Raw genomic sequence first — 18,418 nt, forward strand, 5'->3', positions numbered from 1 at the left:
CAGCTAAATAGTTTAGAAAATTCAATCACCAACACAGCTGGGTTGGAAAAAATATTAAAATTATCCTTAAACTGTAGAGTAATGCTTAAACGTAACCTTGCCGTGGATCAAGGGCTAGTTAATGGCGCACTGGGTACAGTTGTTGGCTTTCAAACATACCCACGTGACAACAACATTCAGTTTGTCAATATTCTCTTTGACAAACTTTCAGAAGTGAAAAGGATAGGACGCTCAACAGCTTGATTCCTTCTCTTCAAAGACAATTTTCGCTAATTCTTGCATACACCGTCATCATTCATAAATCACAAGGTCTTACCCTAGACAAAGCATTGATACATATTGGTAACACAGTCTGTAAAGAAGGCATGAGCTACGTAGCACTATCACACTTACGTACACTTGGCGGTCTATTTCTAATCAACTTTGATGTAAGTAAAGTAAACACTGATATTCCTTGCATTTTAGAATACATTATACTTCATTCACTTTACACCCCCATCTAAAAACATATCCTGTTCCACAAAAAGTTAGACGTTGTAAAAGAAAACTAAATCAAACAGAAATGCAACAGGATGTCACTACAAATCCTCCAAAGAGAGTAAAAGAAACTAATACTTCATCAATTACCACAACCAAAGAAGAACCTATTACTCAAAGTAACTCAAGTACTTCTTCAAAGAAACAACACACATTCCAAAAAAATGACTTGGACACAGACTTATCTGGTCCATTTGAATTTTCAAATATAACTGGTGTACGTTGCTATACAAATGTAGCAATGAATATTCTATTTCAATTACCACCAATTGTTGACATTTACTTACACAGTACAGACCAATTGTGTTTGTAAATGTTAGTACGTCATAGAAACGCAACAAATAATCCTGACAACACGTATAGTGTTCATGGAATCAGACAACAATTGGACTACTGTGCTGGAATGGTGAAATTCACTATAAACTCACAGGAAGATCCACACGAATTTCTAATGTACCTACTACAAGTACTGGAAAACAAAAACATACCTATAAATGAAATCTTCCAGATTTCATACATGTGGAAACATACATGCACTCTCTGCAACAATGTGACACAGGAACAAATCCCCAATGAGGGCTTTGTGTATGTATCCATACCCAATTGTGAATCTGTTCCATTTCAGCAACTTGTACAAAATGCAAACCATGGTAGATTATGTAGTACCTGCAATTCGGATAATCGCTCCACCTTACTAATACAAACACATAGTAAATATGTAATACTAATGCTTCTACGCTACAATGCAGATGGTACCAAAAACAACTGCAGCTGACTGGATTCACACATGGTCAAGTATCACTTTGTAAGAAAACCTTCCCAATAGGTATAATCTACCACACAGGAGCCACAACCAATGCAGGTCACTATACTGCATATATATTTAAAAAAACATGTGGATGGTTCGAATGTAATGATAGTACTATTACTCTAAAGCAGAGATTACCAGCAAATCTTACAAAAGCTTATTTAATTTTCTTAAAACCAAAATGTATTAACTAATCTGTACTTAAACATTAACAAAACTTCAATTAAAAAACTATAATCTGTTAGAATATGCCAACAAGTGTCTAACTGCCCCAAGATTCTACAACAACTAATCAGATAAATGAATACCACTAAATTTAAAAAAGAATAAACAGTTAGAATACGCCAATTGGTATCTAACTGCCCCAAGATTTTTCAATAACCAAACAGATAAATCAATACCACTAGATTATAACAAAAAATAGACAGTTAGAATACACCAACTGGTATCTAACTGCCCCAAGATTTTACAATATCCAAACAGATAAATCAATACCACTTTATTATAACAAAAAATAGACAGTTAGAATATAGCAACAGGTATCTAACTGGCCCAAGATTCTACAACAGCTAAACAGATAAATGAATACAACTAAATTATATTAAAAAAAATAAACAGTTAGAATACGCCAACTGGTATCTAGCTGCCCCAAGATTTTCAATAACCAAACAGATAAATCAATACCACTACATTGTAACATAAAATAGACAGTTAGAATACGCCAACTGGTATCTAACTGCCCCAAGATTTTACAATATCCAAACAGATAAATCAATACAACTTCATTATAACAAAAAATAGACAGTTAGAATATTCCAACAGGTATCTAACTGCTCCAAAAATCTGCAACAAGCCAACATATAGAACATTAACCAGAAACAACAAGTGAACACTGAAAACAAACAAATAGACTGTAGCATAACAGAAAAATGGTTTTTTAATCCATCATGGATTTTTTTCCCACAGACCCAATGATTTTAGGAACAAACACAGAAACTGAGCAAATTTCACAGTACACTGGTTTGTAATCTACTAAATATAAGGGTCAAAAAAATGAAAAAATGTCGATTATTCAATGTTATAAGTCGTTACAGACTACCAATACTAACATGATCTTTTCTTTTATCACAGAAATTAACAGGGAATATATGTACTCCAGTTACTAAACCAAACAGTAAGTGTATTATAATAAGTACAACCATCGCAGCAAATCACACCCATAGTGGCTTATAACTTCGGTGCTTATAAATTTGGTCTTGGCCATGCACCCAAGACTCTAGGCCCTGGCCACAACCACCTCAGCAAATCACACCCATAGTGTCTTATAACTTTGACGCTTATAAATTTGGTCTTGGCCATGCACCCAAGACTCTAGGCCCTGGCCACAACCACCGCAGCATATCACACCCATAGTAGCTTATAACTTCAGTGCTTATAAATTTGGTCTTGTCCATGCACCCAAGACTCTAGGCCCTAGCCACAACCACTACAGCAGATTACTCCCATAGTGGCTTATAACTTCAGTGGTTATAAATTCAGTCTTGGGTGCATGGCCTTTGGCCATGCACCCAAGCCTATAGGCCCTGCCCACAACCACCACAGCATATCACACCCATACTAGCTTATAACTTTGTTGCTTATAAATGTGTTCTTGGGTGCCAAATTTATAAGCCACTATGGGTGTGATATGCTGCGGTGGTTGTGGCCAGGGCCTAGAGTCTTGGGTGCATGGGCGTACATCCATGCACCCAAGACTCTAGGCCCTGGCCACAACCATCGCAGCATATCACACCCATAGACCACACCCATAGAATCAAACATTTTAACTATGCCATATGGGCACTTTTAATGTCCGCGAACAATATGAGTGTTCTTAGAACAATTTCAACTTGCCTACGAACAGTACAGACAGGTATAGTGTCCTCAGGACACCCCCATTTCGTTTATTTACGAACATTTCAGGACACCGCGTGTGTTCTAAGAACAGTTTCAACTTGCCTATGGACAATACGGACAGGTATAGCGTCCTCAGGACACCCCCATTTTGTTTATTTACGAACATCCCAGGACACTTGATGAGTTCTTAGAACAATTTCAACTTGCCCACGAACAATACGGACAGCGTCCTCAGGTCACCCCCATTTTGTTTATTTACGAACATTTCAGGACACCGCATGTGTTCTTAGGACAGTTTCAACTTGCTTGCGAACAATACGGACAGACATAGCGTCCTCAGAACTTCCCCATTTTGTTTATTTACAAACATCCCAGGACACTTGATGTGTTCTTAGAACAATTTCAACTTGCCTACGAACAATACGGACAGCGTCCTCAGGACACCCCCATTTCGTTTATCTACGAACATTTCAGGACACCGCGTGTGTTCTTGGGATAGTTTCAACTTGCTTGCGAACAATACGGACAGGCATAGCGTCCTCAGAACACTCCCATTTTGTTTATTTACGAACATCCCAGTACACTTGATGTGTTCTTAGAACAATTTCAACTTGCCTACAGACAATACAAACAGGCATAGCGTCCTCAGGACACCCCCATTTTGTTTATTGACAAACATCCCAGGACACTTTATGTGTTCTTAGAACAGTTTCAACTTGCCTACGAACCATACAGACAGGCGTAGTGTCCTCAGGACACCCCCATTTCCTTTATTTATTTATGAACATTTCAGGACACCCGTATTGTCTGTCAGAACAAACACAACTTGGGTGCCTGCCACCTAAATAAATACAACATTTAACCCATCTCTTACTCCCCCACCCTCCCCAAACAGTCTTACACGCCAACACACTTGACCAAATAGTATTTTTCCACCAAGTTTCACCGCACTGTCCGCGAATACAAGATGGCGGGCGTGCCCAGAAAATCTGACGCACCACACGCTCACAACCACCCAAACAGCGAACACGTCCAATGTCCGAGGACACGACGCGCATTGCCCAGCCATCGCCCAGCCAATCAGTGTGTCCACGGACCGAACTTAGATATCACACATTTTTTGTGACCTACTTTTTGGTCATTTAAAAAAAAACAACTACTGGACGGATTTTAAACAAATTTGCAAAAGCATGCTTTCTGGACCAAGGCGCTGCTCCTGGTCCAGAATTGGTGAAAATCCGTCCAACGGTTTGGGCTGTAGGCGTGAGCAAAGTTTTTTCCCCATTCAGTCTATGGGGAAAAAAGAAGTTTTGGGACCCCCCTTATAACTTCCCCCCCCCCTGGACCAAACCTCACCAAACTTCGCAAAAACATTCAGAGTGACCCACATATTTTTTTGCAAAGTGTGGTGAGGATTCGTCCAGGGAGAGAGAAGTTATAAGCCACCCAAAAAGGGCTCTTCCTATGCAAACAGCAACTTAACTACCGTGGCCATGTAATACGACTACAGCTCATATATATATATATATGTGTAGACATGTTTTGTTTCTTTTACAAAAAAATGGTTTTATAGCTGCAGCTGTCAAAAATACATTTTGCGATAGATACAGCTGGGGAGGGATCAATTTACTGCTCCCACAAGTGATAATCACTGCTATAATAAAAAACATAACTATATGTTGTTATTTTAACACACAATGTATTGAAAGGATCAATTAAAGTTCTTAAATTCATATTGTTAGTATGTGCTTTTATTATCATTTTTAATCAGTAAGGGTTGGCCCTGAAAAGGACCGTTTTGGGCATAAGAAAAAAAGAAGTTGGAAATAAGAAGGGAAAAACACTAGTATTCATACATATGACAAAAGGTTAAAGAAAAAAACTTTTTTTTTTGTTTTTTTTTTGACACAGTTTTGAAGAGAAAACAAACTTTTTGTCATCCTTGTGCGAACTTGTACCAAAGTCCTTAGCTAGCTCTCACACAGCTAGGCAGCATCAGAAAGAAGAGAGAAATGAATAAATAGAACGTTCGCTGTTAATCCCAAGGATAAAACAAGAAAAAAAAAGAATAAGCAAGACTAAGGACCAAGAAGGAAAGACAAGAAAGAAAAGAATGTTCACATGTCGCATAGACAGGCAGAACTATAACGGCCAGCACTCATTTAGACAAGGTGCTAGACATATGTTCCCATCTACAATTTAACCCCATGCAGATTTTACAACTACTATCATGTTTCTATTGATAATATCATGTCCATAAAGTTGATAACGTTGCACGTTAGTTGCACGTTTGTTCCTGTTATCATGTAGCTCCACCATTTGAGCATGTTTCCGTTTTTTGGTGCATAACGTTCCAGGTGCAGGGAGCGTTGGTCAGCAATCTCTACGCATTTGATCAGCAATTGTTTGATAGATTCTACTTCTTTCTGGCAGAATTGACAGATGTTGTTTGTAGTTGTTGGATCTTTTATTTTCATCAGTCGTTCGCGCGTGTGGTAAAGATTGAGACGTAATCTCAAGAACTGATTTCAGTGATAATCCGATGGAAATTTGGTGAGATATTTAGGCAATTCTCCTACTTTTTGTGACGTTAGGCCTAAGTCTATTGCAGTGGCCAGTGCGGATCGTTTTTCTGTATTTACAATCCGCTTCCATTGCCTACATTTTTCTTTTGGCAGTTGTGGGATGTTGATGACCAACAACATATTCAGTTCTGCCTTAGCTAGAATAGCCATTGTTTCCGCTTCCCAGCTATTTAATAGGCACGCTGAAGGATCATTGCTTTTGTCATTTAAAATTCGATATGCTTTTGTTACCGGAAATAGTCTCATTTTCCGAAGGAGTAAAATTGATTTCCACTGTCTTAAAGAGTGAAATGATTCGAGGCCTAACTCGTGCCTTAATGCCACCATTGAAACATATATTGGGAGTTTAAGGACTTTGCGCCAAAACAGGCCTTCTAACTGTGTCCAAAGGCTTGCATCAATGTTCCACCCTGTTTCACAACCAAAGAATACTGCTGGTGTCACTTTTTGCTGATAGAAGGCGACTAATGGTTGCAGCGAGAATTTTCCATATTTGGCATGCAATTTTAATCCTTGTAACGCAAACATTTTCATATGAGATAAGATCTCATTTGTCCAGCTCCATTCTCTAATGGAGATGTTGAAAGACACTCCCAGGTAACGAATTGCATCAGTTCTCGATAGTGTCTCACTATACACCTTCCACCTGAAAATGTCGCTCTTCGATTTGGTTTTGAGGCCTATTGCGACAATTTGAGATTTTTTTTGCGTTTATGGTAAAAAAATTGGCCGATAGATAATTCTGCAAGGCTCGCAACAGTCTTTGAAGACCTATTTCTGTGCAATCGAGTAGCACTATGTCGTCGGCATAGATTAGATGGCTTACATGGTTTCCATTTACTTTCGGAGGGAACGACCGGGATTGTGCAAGAGCAACAGAAAGATCTGCTATGAAGAGTTTGAACAGCAGAGCAGCAAGAGGGCAACCCTGTTTTACTCCTTTTGTTGTTTGAATTTCTTCTGAGAGTTCTCCCTCTGCGTTAAGGCGTACGCGAATGCTGGTGTTTGTATGTAGAGCTATCAGAGGAGCAAGTAACTCATTTGGACAACCCCAGCTCTGCAATTTCTGCCAGAGTAGTTGGCGATTGATACTATCAAAAGCTTGTTTTAGGTCAATGAATGCTAAAAACCGTCTTTTTTTAACGTTTTATTGCATCAAGTTTGACCAGATTTAGTAGCATCAAATTAAGTTCTACGCCAACTCCTTTTGTGAATCCTGTTTGTCTCTCGTCGTACAGCTCGGCATCTTCGGCCCACAGGGCTAGTTTCCTTTGGAGGAAAGTGGCAAATAGTTTCCCCATTGTCTAGCAATGCTATTGGCCGATAATTTGCCGGGTCGTCGCGGCTGCCCTTTTTAAACACGGGAACTACTTTTGCACTGGTCCAAGAGTCGGAAATCGTTGAAGTTTTTGCAATGTGGTCGAATAGCGCCTTGATAAATTTCCCCCAATTTTCTTTGTTCGATTTTAACATCTGATTTGAAATCCCGTCAGGGCCTGCAGCCCATGAGGACTTTAGTTTTTGAATTGCCTTCACAATGTCATCAACCTCTTCAATAACATCCCAATTTCCGGTTTCTAGAATCGGGTTGCTATAGCTAGTTGTATTATCGTTATTTAAGACAGCTGTAAAATGTTTCACCCAAGATGCAGCATTTACGCCATTTGTTAGGGTGCTCATTTGATTTAGATGACCAGAATTGAAGATTTTCCATATATTTCGGCTGTCTTGTTGAACCAGAAGGCGCAGCATCAGTTCGGCTTGTTCTTGTCCTCGTATGATGTTAAAGGACTTCAATCAATTGCGGTAGCGTAGGCGTCTCCGGGCTATCTGCAAAATTTGATTTTGTCCGCTGGCTTTTCTTATCATTTTTAAGTCTTTTCTTAGAGTTTTCTTGGCTTCCCATAATTCAGTGCTAAAAGGATGTTTGTAGTTTCTTGGTGTAGACTTATGCGAACAAGTGAACTGTTTTAATAATGACGTATATTCAACTTGTGAGCTCTGGATATAGATGTAATTACAATCCATAGTCAGTTTGTCGATTTGCCTGCTATTTATTCTCAGACGATTTTGGGCACTATTGATGTCTAAGTGCGTTTCGTGTTTAAGGTGACTTTGTTTATATGGATTGTCCCAGGATAGCACTAATGCGTCATGGTCGCTCGCATTGGAGTGCTTTGTTGTTAGCTCTGAGATGTGCAATTGTACATTTTCGGAAACCCAGATATAATCCAAGGTTTTCGTAACATCCCCTCGATGCCAGATGCAGGAATTTCACACCTGGTGCAACCATTCAGCATAACACAGCTGCGTATCGTGAGTTCGTATATTCCATTTGGTTCCACGATCAGAGCATTCTGTTGGACATTGCAACCTTGCATTTGGATCGCAATCTTTTGCTTCATCAAACCATGCAAAATTTACGTCGCCACATATTAGAATAAAATGGGTCTTTAAACGATGCATTGCAGTTGTCTATTTGCATTGTTACTGATGTTAAATAGGCTGAATCGGAAATCATGGCAGGATTCCACTAGGTGTTTAATAACAGTAGTTCTTGTTTTTGCAGGTTTCCTGACTGGTCGCATCTAGAGATCTGGAGGGCTACTGCTTGAACAAATAAATTTGGGTATTGGATATCAATCACTTCCCAACCTGAGGAATTCTTTATCATGGCCAGAAGACCAGAGAAAGGGCGACCAAATTGATTTTTGCCGGCATCATTTAGAAACAGCGTGTAACCGTCACATAAAGGAGTTTTTCGGAGCCATGTTTCTTGGAGACAAATAAAAGTACTTTTTATGTCAGAAGGACCTCCTTCTTGAAACAAATGAGAGAATCCACGTGTGTTCCATGATGTTAACAAATGGGTCATATCATTTGACCCTGCGTGATCCTATACATTTCGTCTTGGCTTGTTTGTGTCGCCAGGATGTGCAGGCTGTTGTTTAGGTTGTTGCCACAGGGTTTCCCTTTGTGACTTATTAGAGGAAGGTTGTTGCTTTTTTGCATATGTAGAATTGCTCCTCAGGCTCTATTAACTCAAAGCCAAAAAACAATAAATCATCTTTTGCATCCAGAAGCGGTCTTACAACAATTCAAGACCTCATGTGTAGAATAACCCAGTCTGATCGTGATTCAGTTTTATATTCTACTATGGCAATGTCGTCGGATCGTATATAATGTAAAGCAGGTACGTTGGGTAGCAACCTCATTACGTTGGTTCTATTTAGGTTCACTTCATTTTTATCTTCCAGAATATTTTCAAGTTCGAGCTTGCACAAGTTTTCCTTTTGGGAGACTTGAATCTCCGATCTGTCACGTGTGCTACGTTGCGTATGATTTTTCATTTGGGCACTTGTGAATTTTGGGTTAAGTTTTAGTATTGAGTTTGCTGAGGGGTCCGGTGTTTTACATCGCGTCCTTAGTCGATCATTGAAATTTACTTGCTGTTTCTTTTCTCGTGCAGGTGGTAGCAATTTTTCCGGGCCTTTAGGATATCGATCATTGTGTTCAAACAAGCCGCAGGATGCATAGTTGCCTCTGACATCTCCCAGCGGTTCCTGACCATGATTTTCATTATTTTCACTTACGGATTCTCCATCTTCATCGACAGTATAAGTTGATAGGTCACAAAGATTGATAGAGTTAGTTCCAGCGCTGTCAACTGAGGGGCTAATTTCTTCTCATCTACGTTTAGCGGCCATCACTACACACGTAACAGGATCTGTTGACTGATTATGTTGCTATGTTGATTATCTGACTGTTTTGTCCCCAAGGAGGTTTTTGCAGTGTCAGGTCGTGGAGGTGTTGTCAAATTTCTTATAAATCTTTTGGCATCGTTTGTGCGGGGACGTTTTGGAACAGGGTCTTTCTTCGTTATTCTCATGGATTTTACTTGTTTAGATTTCAGTAGTGCTGGAATAGCAGTCGGTTTTATTGGTTTAGCAGTGCCTGAGAAAATTCCAAAAGAGGCTATGTGATCTGCTACTGTTGTAGTATTTTGTTGAGCGTTCGAAAGTGGGCCGTTGGCAGTGGTTGACACGCAAGCTTGAACCGACAAGGTCTCTTTGCTTGCTGTCACAGTCATTTGTGGGGCCGTAGATAAGGTTGTACTGTCCACCACTATCACAGCATTTGTCATCGCTGTGGAATAGTTTGGAGCTTCCGTAATTTCATTATTTATGCTGGTCCCGTCAATTTTTTTCCTTCCTCCAATTGATTTTTCAGCAACCTTTGGTTTCAAGATGGTAGCTGTCCAGACCAGCATATCGGATTGACCATCTCGACAGTTGTTCGTGTCTCGGTCACCGTTTGCGAGCTTGCAGGTACAGCAGTCATTCGATGACCACCCTCTAGGCTGGACTGCCACGTTGTGACTTATCCACTTTGTGCATTCAACTAGGGCCTCGGCCAGGTCAACCTTTTCAAGGGCTTCTCGCTTGGTTATTTCGTTCAAGCGAGCGTGCCACTAATGTGTGGCCGCAGCTTCTAAGTCAAAACGATCACTCAATTGCTCATTAAGCTTTTCCAAGGTGGTCACTTTGTTGTTTACAGTTGCTAAAATGGAATTTTGTTCACACACTGCATCATTCAGAGACTCATAATATTTCGTGAACGGTAATAGAGCGATTGAGGTTGCTGCTAGCACATTGTTATGGATCTGAATGCTGGCTGCAATAGAAATATTTCCCTTTGTGTTTGCAGGTTCGTCAGGTTGATTACTAGAGTGAGTTTGCAATGATCTGCCTCTTGACGACTTGCATTGTGCCTGTCTAGGGTGAGATCCGTCAGAATGGATACTGTCAGAACTTGAAGTACGGGTGCCATTTAGATGACAGTCGTCCGTTGTGTCCAGATTAATCAGGCGCACTGTCGTTGTAGAGTCATGCTTTGTAGCTGCATTCTTAGGTAACAAGTTAGCTTCTTTTCGCATGGTGCTCGTATTTCGTGGTGTTGCTCGACCATATTTCTGTTTATTTAAGAAGCTATCATTTAGGCGCTTGCGCATCAGGGTGAAATCGGCTTTTAGGCATTCCGTAAGCCGTGCTTCTCACGCAGCTGCATCGTAAGACATTGTGGTGCTTACATTTGGTGATTGAAAAGATGCCGCAGTGGACATATCTGCGTCTTTAGTTTGCGGTTCTTCGAGCACCAATAACGCATGCCCATTGGGGCCAGGTTCTCTTCCATGGTCACATTCACTCTGGGTTGCTTTAGTTTGCAGAGTCTGTGACTGTGAAGTTGCGTCTTGTTTGTCTTGTATCATATCAATTTGTGAGCAATTCTGTTCAAGTGGAGCCCCACATTGCATATTGTTTACTTGTACCGAAGTTAGCGGCTGGATGGTAATTAACTGTGCTGCAGGTGAAATCACTTTTCCAATTGACAGTGACCGCAGCGCCAGCATGTCGGCATCAGTAATGTAAAACAAAAAAGTAATGTCTGATGCATCAACATAAACGGTGGGCGCTGGAAATGACTCACAGACCGCAGATGGGTCTTCAAAGTTGCAATGGTTTGCCTTTTTGCTGGTTGTCCGATGGCCAGTCTCTACTATTGGGGAAGGTAGTGACTTTCCAATAGTCTTCTGATGAACTTTTGTTAGAGGCTGAATCGGGGCGGACATGGAGATCGATAGTGGCTGAGTCATGTCAGCTGCTGTAGTAGCGACCGTGGTCGCGATAACTGGCAGAGTCATTCCCGCTGTGACAGCCGGCAGAGACTTGTCGAGTATTTCAGACGTTTCGGGGATGTCGGGCATAACTGGTATGTCGGGCGTCAAGTGTGGTGGCTCTGCGGCATCTAATGTCAACGCAGTCAGCACAGTACCGCTGTCGGGAATTGTTTTCAGTTTCAGCCAGTTTTTCAGCGGACGTGTTTCATCACTGATACATGCGTTGCTTACCTTTGGTTTTGCAGTTCTTGAATGTTGCTTCCGCATCTGGAGCAGGCGGTTGCGGGTATGAGGGCCCTCACCTGCTTGAGTTGCCTCCGGGTGGCAAGGGGAATCCATTGACTTTAACATCGCGGCCACAGCGCACGCCGCACGCGCAAGCCGGGGCATTGGCTGAGGACTGGCCACGGACTGAGGCGGACTGGGCAGACTGGACTCACTGCCGGACTCTGCGCCGCGCTCCACGCGGTCGAGTAGATTATGTAGAAATCAACAACACACTGTAGCTGCAGCTCCTCAGCGACGAGTCTGTAAAACACAACCACACAAGCAGAGTTTCAGGGCAGACTGGACTCACTGCCGGACTCCGCGAGAGAAGTTATAAGCCACCCAAAAAGGGCTCTTCCTATGGAAACAGCAACTTAACTACCATGGCCATGTAATACGACTACAGCTGATATATATATATATGTGTAGACATGTTTTTTTCCAAAAAGAAGTTGGAAATAAGGGAAAAACCCTAGGATTCATACATATGACAAAAGGTTAAAGAAAAAAACATTTATTTTTTTACATTTTACATTTTGCACCTTTTTTAGATTTATTTTCTAAAGCATGGGATGAAACATAAGTGGCACTTAAAAATATACCTAGCATTGGCATTTGGCCATATGTTCCAAAAGAGCCTTGCCCAAAGCGTCTAGGGTGTCACATCCCACCTCGATCATACTGTAAGAGGTTTTGCACATCACAATAAAACTGGAAAGATCTGTGCAGGCAGGATGGACTGAGGTTGGGTGTTACTTGGTGAAAAATAATTAGTAATATAATTGGAAGTCTGTGTCACAGATCACAAATACTGCTGTACTGATTGTTCTCCAAGTGCTTTGACCTTATGTTTCACATGAGAGTTCCTATAGGATTCATCCACTTAATCCCAATGAACACGGACAAGATGTTAAATTAACGTGTCCCCAAGCTTTGCAAAGGCTTCTGTGAAGTTCCCCTCCATAAAACCTTGCTGCAGAAATTACACATTACCTCCTCATTCTCCTTTTTGCTATAATGTTCCGTTGCAGAAATATTGCCAACTGTCACCAATGTTTTTTGGTGCACATTGCTTCTTCCGCGGCAGTAAAGCTGAAGCCTCACCATTACTGCTGGTTGTGGGCCTATTGAAATTCCTTGGAGGAAAAATAAAAACTGTAAAAACACAACACAAAAAGGACTCTGCCACTTTATATCAAAAAGTTAAAAAAAATATATAACAAGCTTAAATAACAAAAACGGACAAACTACAAAGCACAAGACAAAGGACAAAGGTATAGAAACAACAAAGGTAAAAAAAGGAATGGATATATAAAAGTACTGCTTTTAAAAGACTCTGAAGACTCTCAATCAATTTCAGCCACCAATAGCACGTGGCAATGACAGAAAACTTGAAAAAAGTGTTTGTTAGAAAGGTGTAACCACGATTATGCAATATAGCCAACCGGAATATCAATTCCGTACATGCAGGTACACCCAAGCACAATTATATATTTGCACCTAAATGATTGACCAATCACATCGCCCAATTAGAAGTCATGCCTGCACGTGGCAGTAGCTGCGTCACTGGAAGGCCCAATCACTTTGAAAGTTACGTTGACGGGGCTAAAGGGCTTTGCACCTCTTTTTAACAGCCAATCCTATTATGTACTGTGTAGAAGCACCATTGAACGAGCCAATGAGAAACTGCATGTGCATACTTAACCAATAGGACATCGAGCTTGCGACTATGCATCTTTGCACCTGAAATGTCAGCCAATCAGATCACACGCTGCGGCCACATGTGATTCTTATCCACGTCAACCAATGGTCCAATCACACGTTGTAATGTATTGACGTGTACGGCCATGTCGTTTGATGAAACCTGCACATGCAAAATTAGCCAATAGGATGCGGAACCCCTTCAATACGGCTATTCATCTAACATGGCTATGCATCTTCATGCCTGATGCGCCAGCCAATCATATGACGCACTGCACCTACGCGCCTACAGGTGATTCTTAACTGCATCAAGAAACGGTCCAATCACATATTGCTATGTATTAACGTGGCTACGCCAATGCTGTAGGAGGAAATCTGCCCATGCAAACTGTCCAATCTGCGCATCCAGCGTTGTGTAGCCGCGAATAATCACCCCACCCATAAAAACACTTTATTCTTATCATTGCTACCAGTGCTTGTTAGTGAAAGGTTATCTTAGTAACTGCAAGAACCTTTGTCACTTCAACACTTTAATTCTTCTTCCTTTTTACCCACTTTTCACCTCAACCTTTTCTCTCGTGTCTTGTGATTTATTTAGTTTTGTCTATTTTTTGTTTTAATGATATTCTTTAAAAAAAAAGTTTTTTTGGAGGCATTATCTTTTTAATGTTATCATTTTTATATTCGTCCCCCGTTGGACTTCCAACATGTCCAACCATGATAGTAACATCAGTGATGATGATGTCACTTGTGTCCCGAATCTGTCGCTACCAAGGAAATAAGCAACTGGAATTAAGACATTGCAGATGTTGGCGATAATAAAAAGTGAAAGAACAATGTTCGAAAAAAAGAGGCGCAGGACGTACTAAGCAGATTGTGAAAAAAAACTCTGCATTGTGGCCCTTCTAATGTTCATTCACAAAGCCTATGAAAATCAATAATGATAAACCATCTGGTGCAAGACCACTGGGATGATGTGGATGATGCCTATCGGAAATCACACGAGCACCACGAAATAAAAATGCATGGCCTCATGCATTATGTGCATGGACATCAGTAGCACCTGCAGCACCTACAGCACCTGCATTCACCAGTGGGACATCACCAACACTGAATGAAGCCTCAACTTCTGCACCAGTGTCAACTACAGTTAGTGATATTTTACTGACTCCCAATCTCTCTTGTGTGAACAATGTCTCACATGGCTAGACACGGCATGTGCCACATTTGAGGATTGGAAGAAGTTAATATCTGAACACAAGATTAACTGTCGTCCTTAATTCATTTTAAAGTGGCAATTTTTCCACCCTTTTTATAAAAACGAAAAAGAAAAAGAAAGAAAATACAAATAAAATATATTTCCTTTGTTACATGTTTCATCCTTATGTGTTTTCCACCCCTGTTCCACACACCTATTACCTTTCCCCAAAACACCCTTTTAGTTACAAAAACAGATAAAATTGAACACAGACTGCAAAAATATATTACAATATCTATTGTGATTTATTTTATGCAGTTTGACTGCCTAAAATCCCCCCAAATGTTTCTTTGTAACCGTGTTACAATGTTAACAGGGACCTCATTTACCGTGGATAGAACCACTCCAGTCATTGCTCACCTTAGACACGCAAGCATAAAGCTGCGTCTCATTGGCTGATCCTGTAGCCGCGGCCAAACATTTAAATATTTAAAAAATACAAATCTGTATCTATACATATGTGCATTGCATATATATATATATATTCAATGAAAAAACTTTGTTAAAAGGACGTTATGGTTAAGTTGCGCTACTAAAAACCTATGAAATCCAGTAAAAAAATCTCTGTTAAAGGGATGTTAAGGTTAAGTTGCATTAATAAAAAGCTATGAAATTCAATGAAAAAACTTTGTTAAGAGGACGCTATGGTTAGGTTCCACTAATAAAAACCTATGAAATTCACTGAAAAAAACTTTGTTAAATGGACATTATGGTTAAATTGGACTAATAAAAACCTATTTTGCAACTTTCTCCACTGTTTTTACATCTGTCAACATCCGCAAATGTCTGATATAATCACAGACCTTCCGTTGCCACGTAACCATGCGCTCGCACACCGCATGATGACGTGTCTGCGAAGGTGACCGCACTTCGGAATCGGTTCCATGCTTGGAAGACTGTTTGGAACTGCATTTTACGACTGATCTAGGAACCTTTAAGCTCAAAATGTACCCTTGCACAGCTCCTACACCTATACTTACTCATTATCGATTAACAATCTAGTGCAAAGCACATACTTGGAAGAATATTAGTAAAACTGTTATTTCTCTTAAAAATGGCATCAGATATTGCCCTCCCTCCTCCCCAAGAGCCACCACCACCAGCTGGAGGACCTAGACAACAGAAAAAGTGCAGTATTTCCAAAGACAATGATGGCATCCTGTTGTAGGAAGGAAGGATTGTCCTTCCTACAATGGGACGCCTTGGGCGTCCCGCTGTAGGAAGGACAATCCTTTTCCAAGATTGCCACCATGGACAGAGAAGGTGGTGCTCCATACAGAGCCCCTCTTCCCTTTCTATGGCAGCCTGCAGAACCCTATGACCATATTACCACGAGCACATTTTTTCCCTTTCAAACTGATTCTACGTTCGAGAAACTTTACCATATAGCCGGTCCCAGGTGGACATGGCCTCTTTAACGCAAATTTTTTGTCTGCAACAGGGGATAACAGCCCGGCAGCCCAAGTTATCAGCCCAAGCGAAGAGTATCTGTGTGCGCCCAGATGTCTGCGGGCTTTAGCGTGTTATAAATAAATAAATAAATAAATACCTAACAAGGACTCCGGACCATTATCTTCCAATGCAGCCCCTGCAATGGGGGATAAAGGCCATTAGCAACCCTGGTTCCCAAAGCGGAAAGCCAGTGTGCTAAAAAATAGATTTATCTTCCTACAGTAGGAAGCAAGGATTTTCCTTTATACAGCAGGACGACTTTGGTGTCCCGCTGTAGGAAGGACAATCCTTTTCCAAGATGCCACCACGGAAAGATAAGGTGGGGCTCTATACAGAGCCCCTCTTCCCTTTCTATGGCAGCCTGCAGAACCCCATGGCCATATTACCACAAGCACATTTTTTTCCCTTTCAAACCTATCCTACTTTTGAATAACTTTACCACATAGCCGGTCTCAGGCAGACATGGCCACTTTAACACCATTTTACGTCCCTCGCGGTCATAGCCAGTAGCTATATTGTCTGCGTCATGACCTTATGCCATGACCCAGACAATCTGGCGCACAGGTTATACCGCAGTCACCAAAGGTATATGACTATTTCTTGTACCTACATTATGACACTTGTCAAGAAATAAAACATAGCACTTTTCCAAAATCATGCTTTAATGACCTTGCCAATGCTCCTCACGAGTTTGCTTAAAATCTGCCCATGTTTTATTTTTTCAAATGTGTCAAAATGTATGTACATACAATAGTCATATAACTTCACAAAATCCATTCAGTCTTTACACAAACATTGAAGGTTGGGTCTATAATCTTTCTCAAAAGTTTTGTCCACATTCGTCAAATAGCAAAAATGTTATAAGCCATCTAAAAATGTTGAGACCCCCCTCTAATTTCACCCCCTTTTGAGAAAATCCCACCAAACTTTAGAAAACAATTTATATCTAGATCCAAAATAATTTAGCCAAATGTTGTGCAGATTCGTCAAATGACACCACATTTATATGCCTTTACAATATTTTGGGACCCCCCCTCTAATTTTTCCCCCTCTTGACAGAATCCTACAAAACTTTGCAAAACCATTCAGGATTAGTTATAAAATATAATTGCAAAATTACATGCACTTTTATTAAGGAGTGCTAAAGTTATAAGCCATCCAAAAACTGCTTTTCCCCAACCCTGTAATGCAGAAATAGGTAAAGATGTCCTAGGACATCTGAAGTGTCCACGGACATCAAAGAACTGCCCCAGGACATCTGGAGTGTTTGCGGACTGTCGGGGTTGAAACAACCAGTTTTTTGGATTGTTATGGCCATATACCATCCCATCCTCACCCCCCCACCTCCCAAGAGATTGTTTGTTAAGTTCGACAAGTGCAATGTTGCTTTTTTTTCATCACGCTGTTCGCAGAACTCAAAAAAGTCTGCAAATCCAACACGGCGGCCGTTTCGCTGAAACCAACGCATTTCACGTTTTCTCACCACCCAATCAGCGGATGCATCCCAATGTCTGTGGACCACGCAAAAGTCAGCAAATTTTATGGGCCAATCAGAGGCCAGTCCGCGGACCAAACAGGGAAGTGGGTCTGCGGAGCGGACATAGATATCACTCATTGTTTGCCTTACATTTTGGTCATTTAAAGAAAAACTACTGGACGGATATAGACCAAATTAACAAAAGCATGCTTCTGGGACCAAGCCGCCACTCCTACCATAAATATGGTGAAAATCGGTCCAGCGGTTTGGGCGGAAATTTGTTCTCCATAATGTCTATGGAAAAAAAAGACATTTTGGAACCCCCCCTATAACTTTGCCCCCCCGGACCAAACGTCACCAACCTTTGCAAAAATATTCAGAGTGGGCCATATACTTTTTTGCAAAGTTTGGTGCAGATTCGTCCAGGGAGAGCGAAGTTATAGGGCGCCCAAAAAGTGCTCTTCCTATGGGTTTAGCAGCTTATCCATAACTACGTAGCCTACCACAGGCCATGTAATTATTTATAAAATGTGTTATGTGATGCATTTATATGTGCTGTCTTCTATCTTCAATATTACTAACTCTGAAACAGAATGAAATGTATTTCATAATAAAATAAAAATGTATTCCCAGTGCACACGCAATACAAGGTTGTATTTATTAATCATACAATACAGGGAAAACACTTCTTGTTGGAGAGAAAAAACTCTACTCAGTTCTTTAAAAATGTATATTTATATAACATGTGAAATAAAAATGT

Source organism: Ambystoma mexicanum, chromosome 7q (genome assembly GCF_040938575.1).
Source record: "Ambystoma mexicanum isolate Mex_15411 chromosome 7q, UKY_AmexF1_1, whole genome shotgun sequence".
NCBI classification, from domain to species: Eukaryota; Metazoa; Chordata; class Amphibia; order Caudata; family Ambystomatidae; genus Ambystoma; species Ambystoma mexicanum.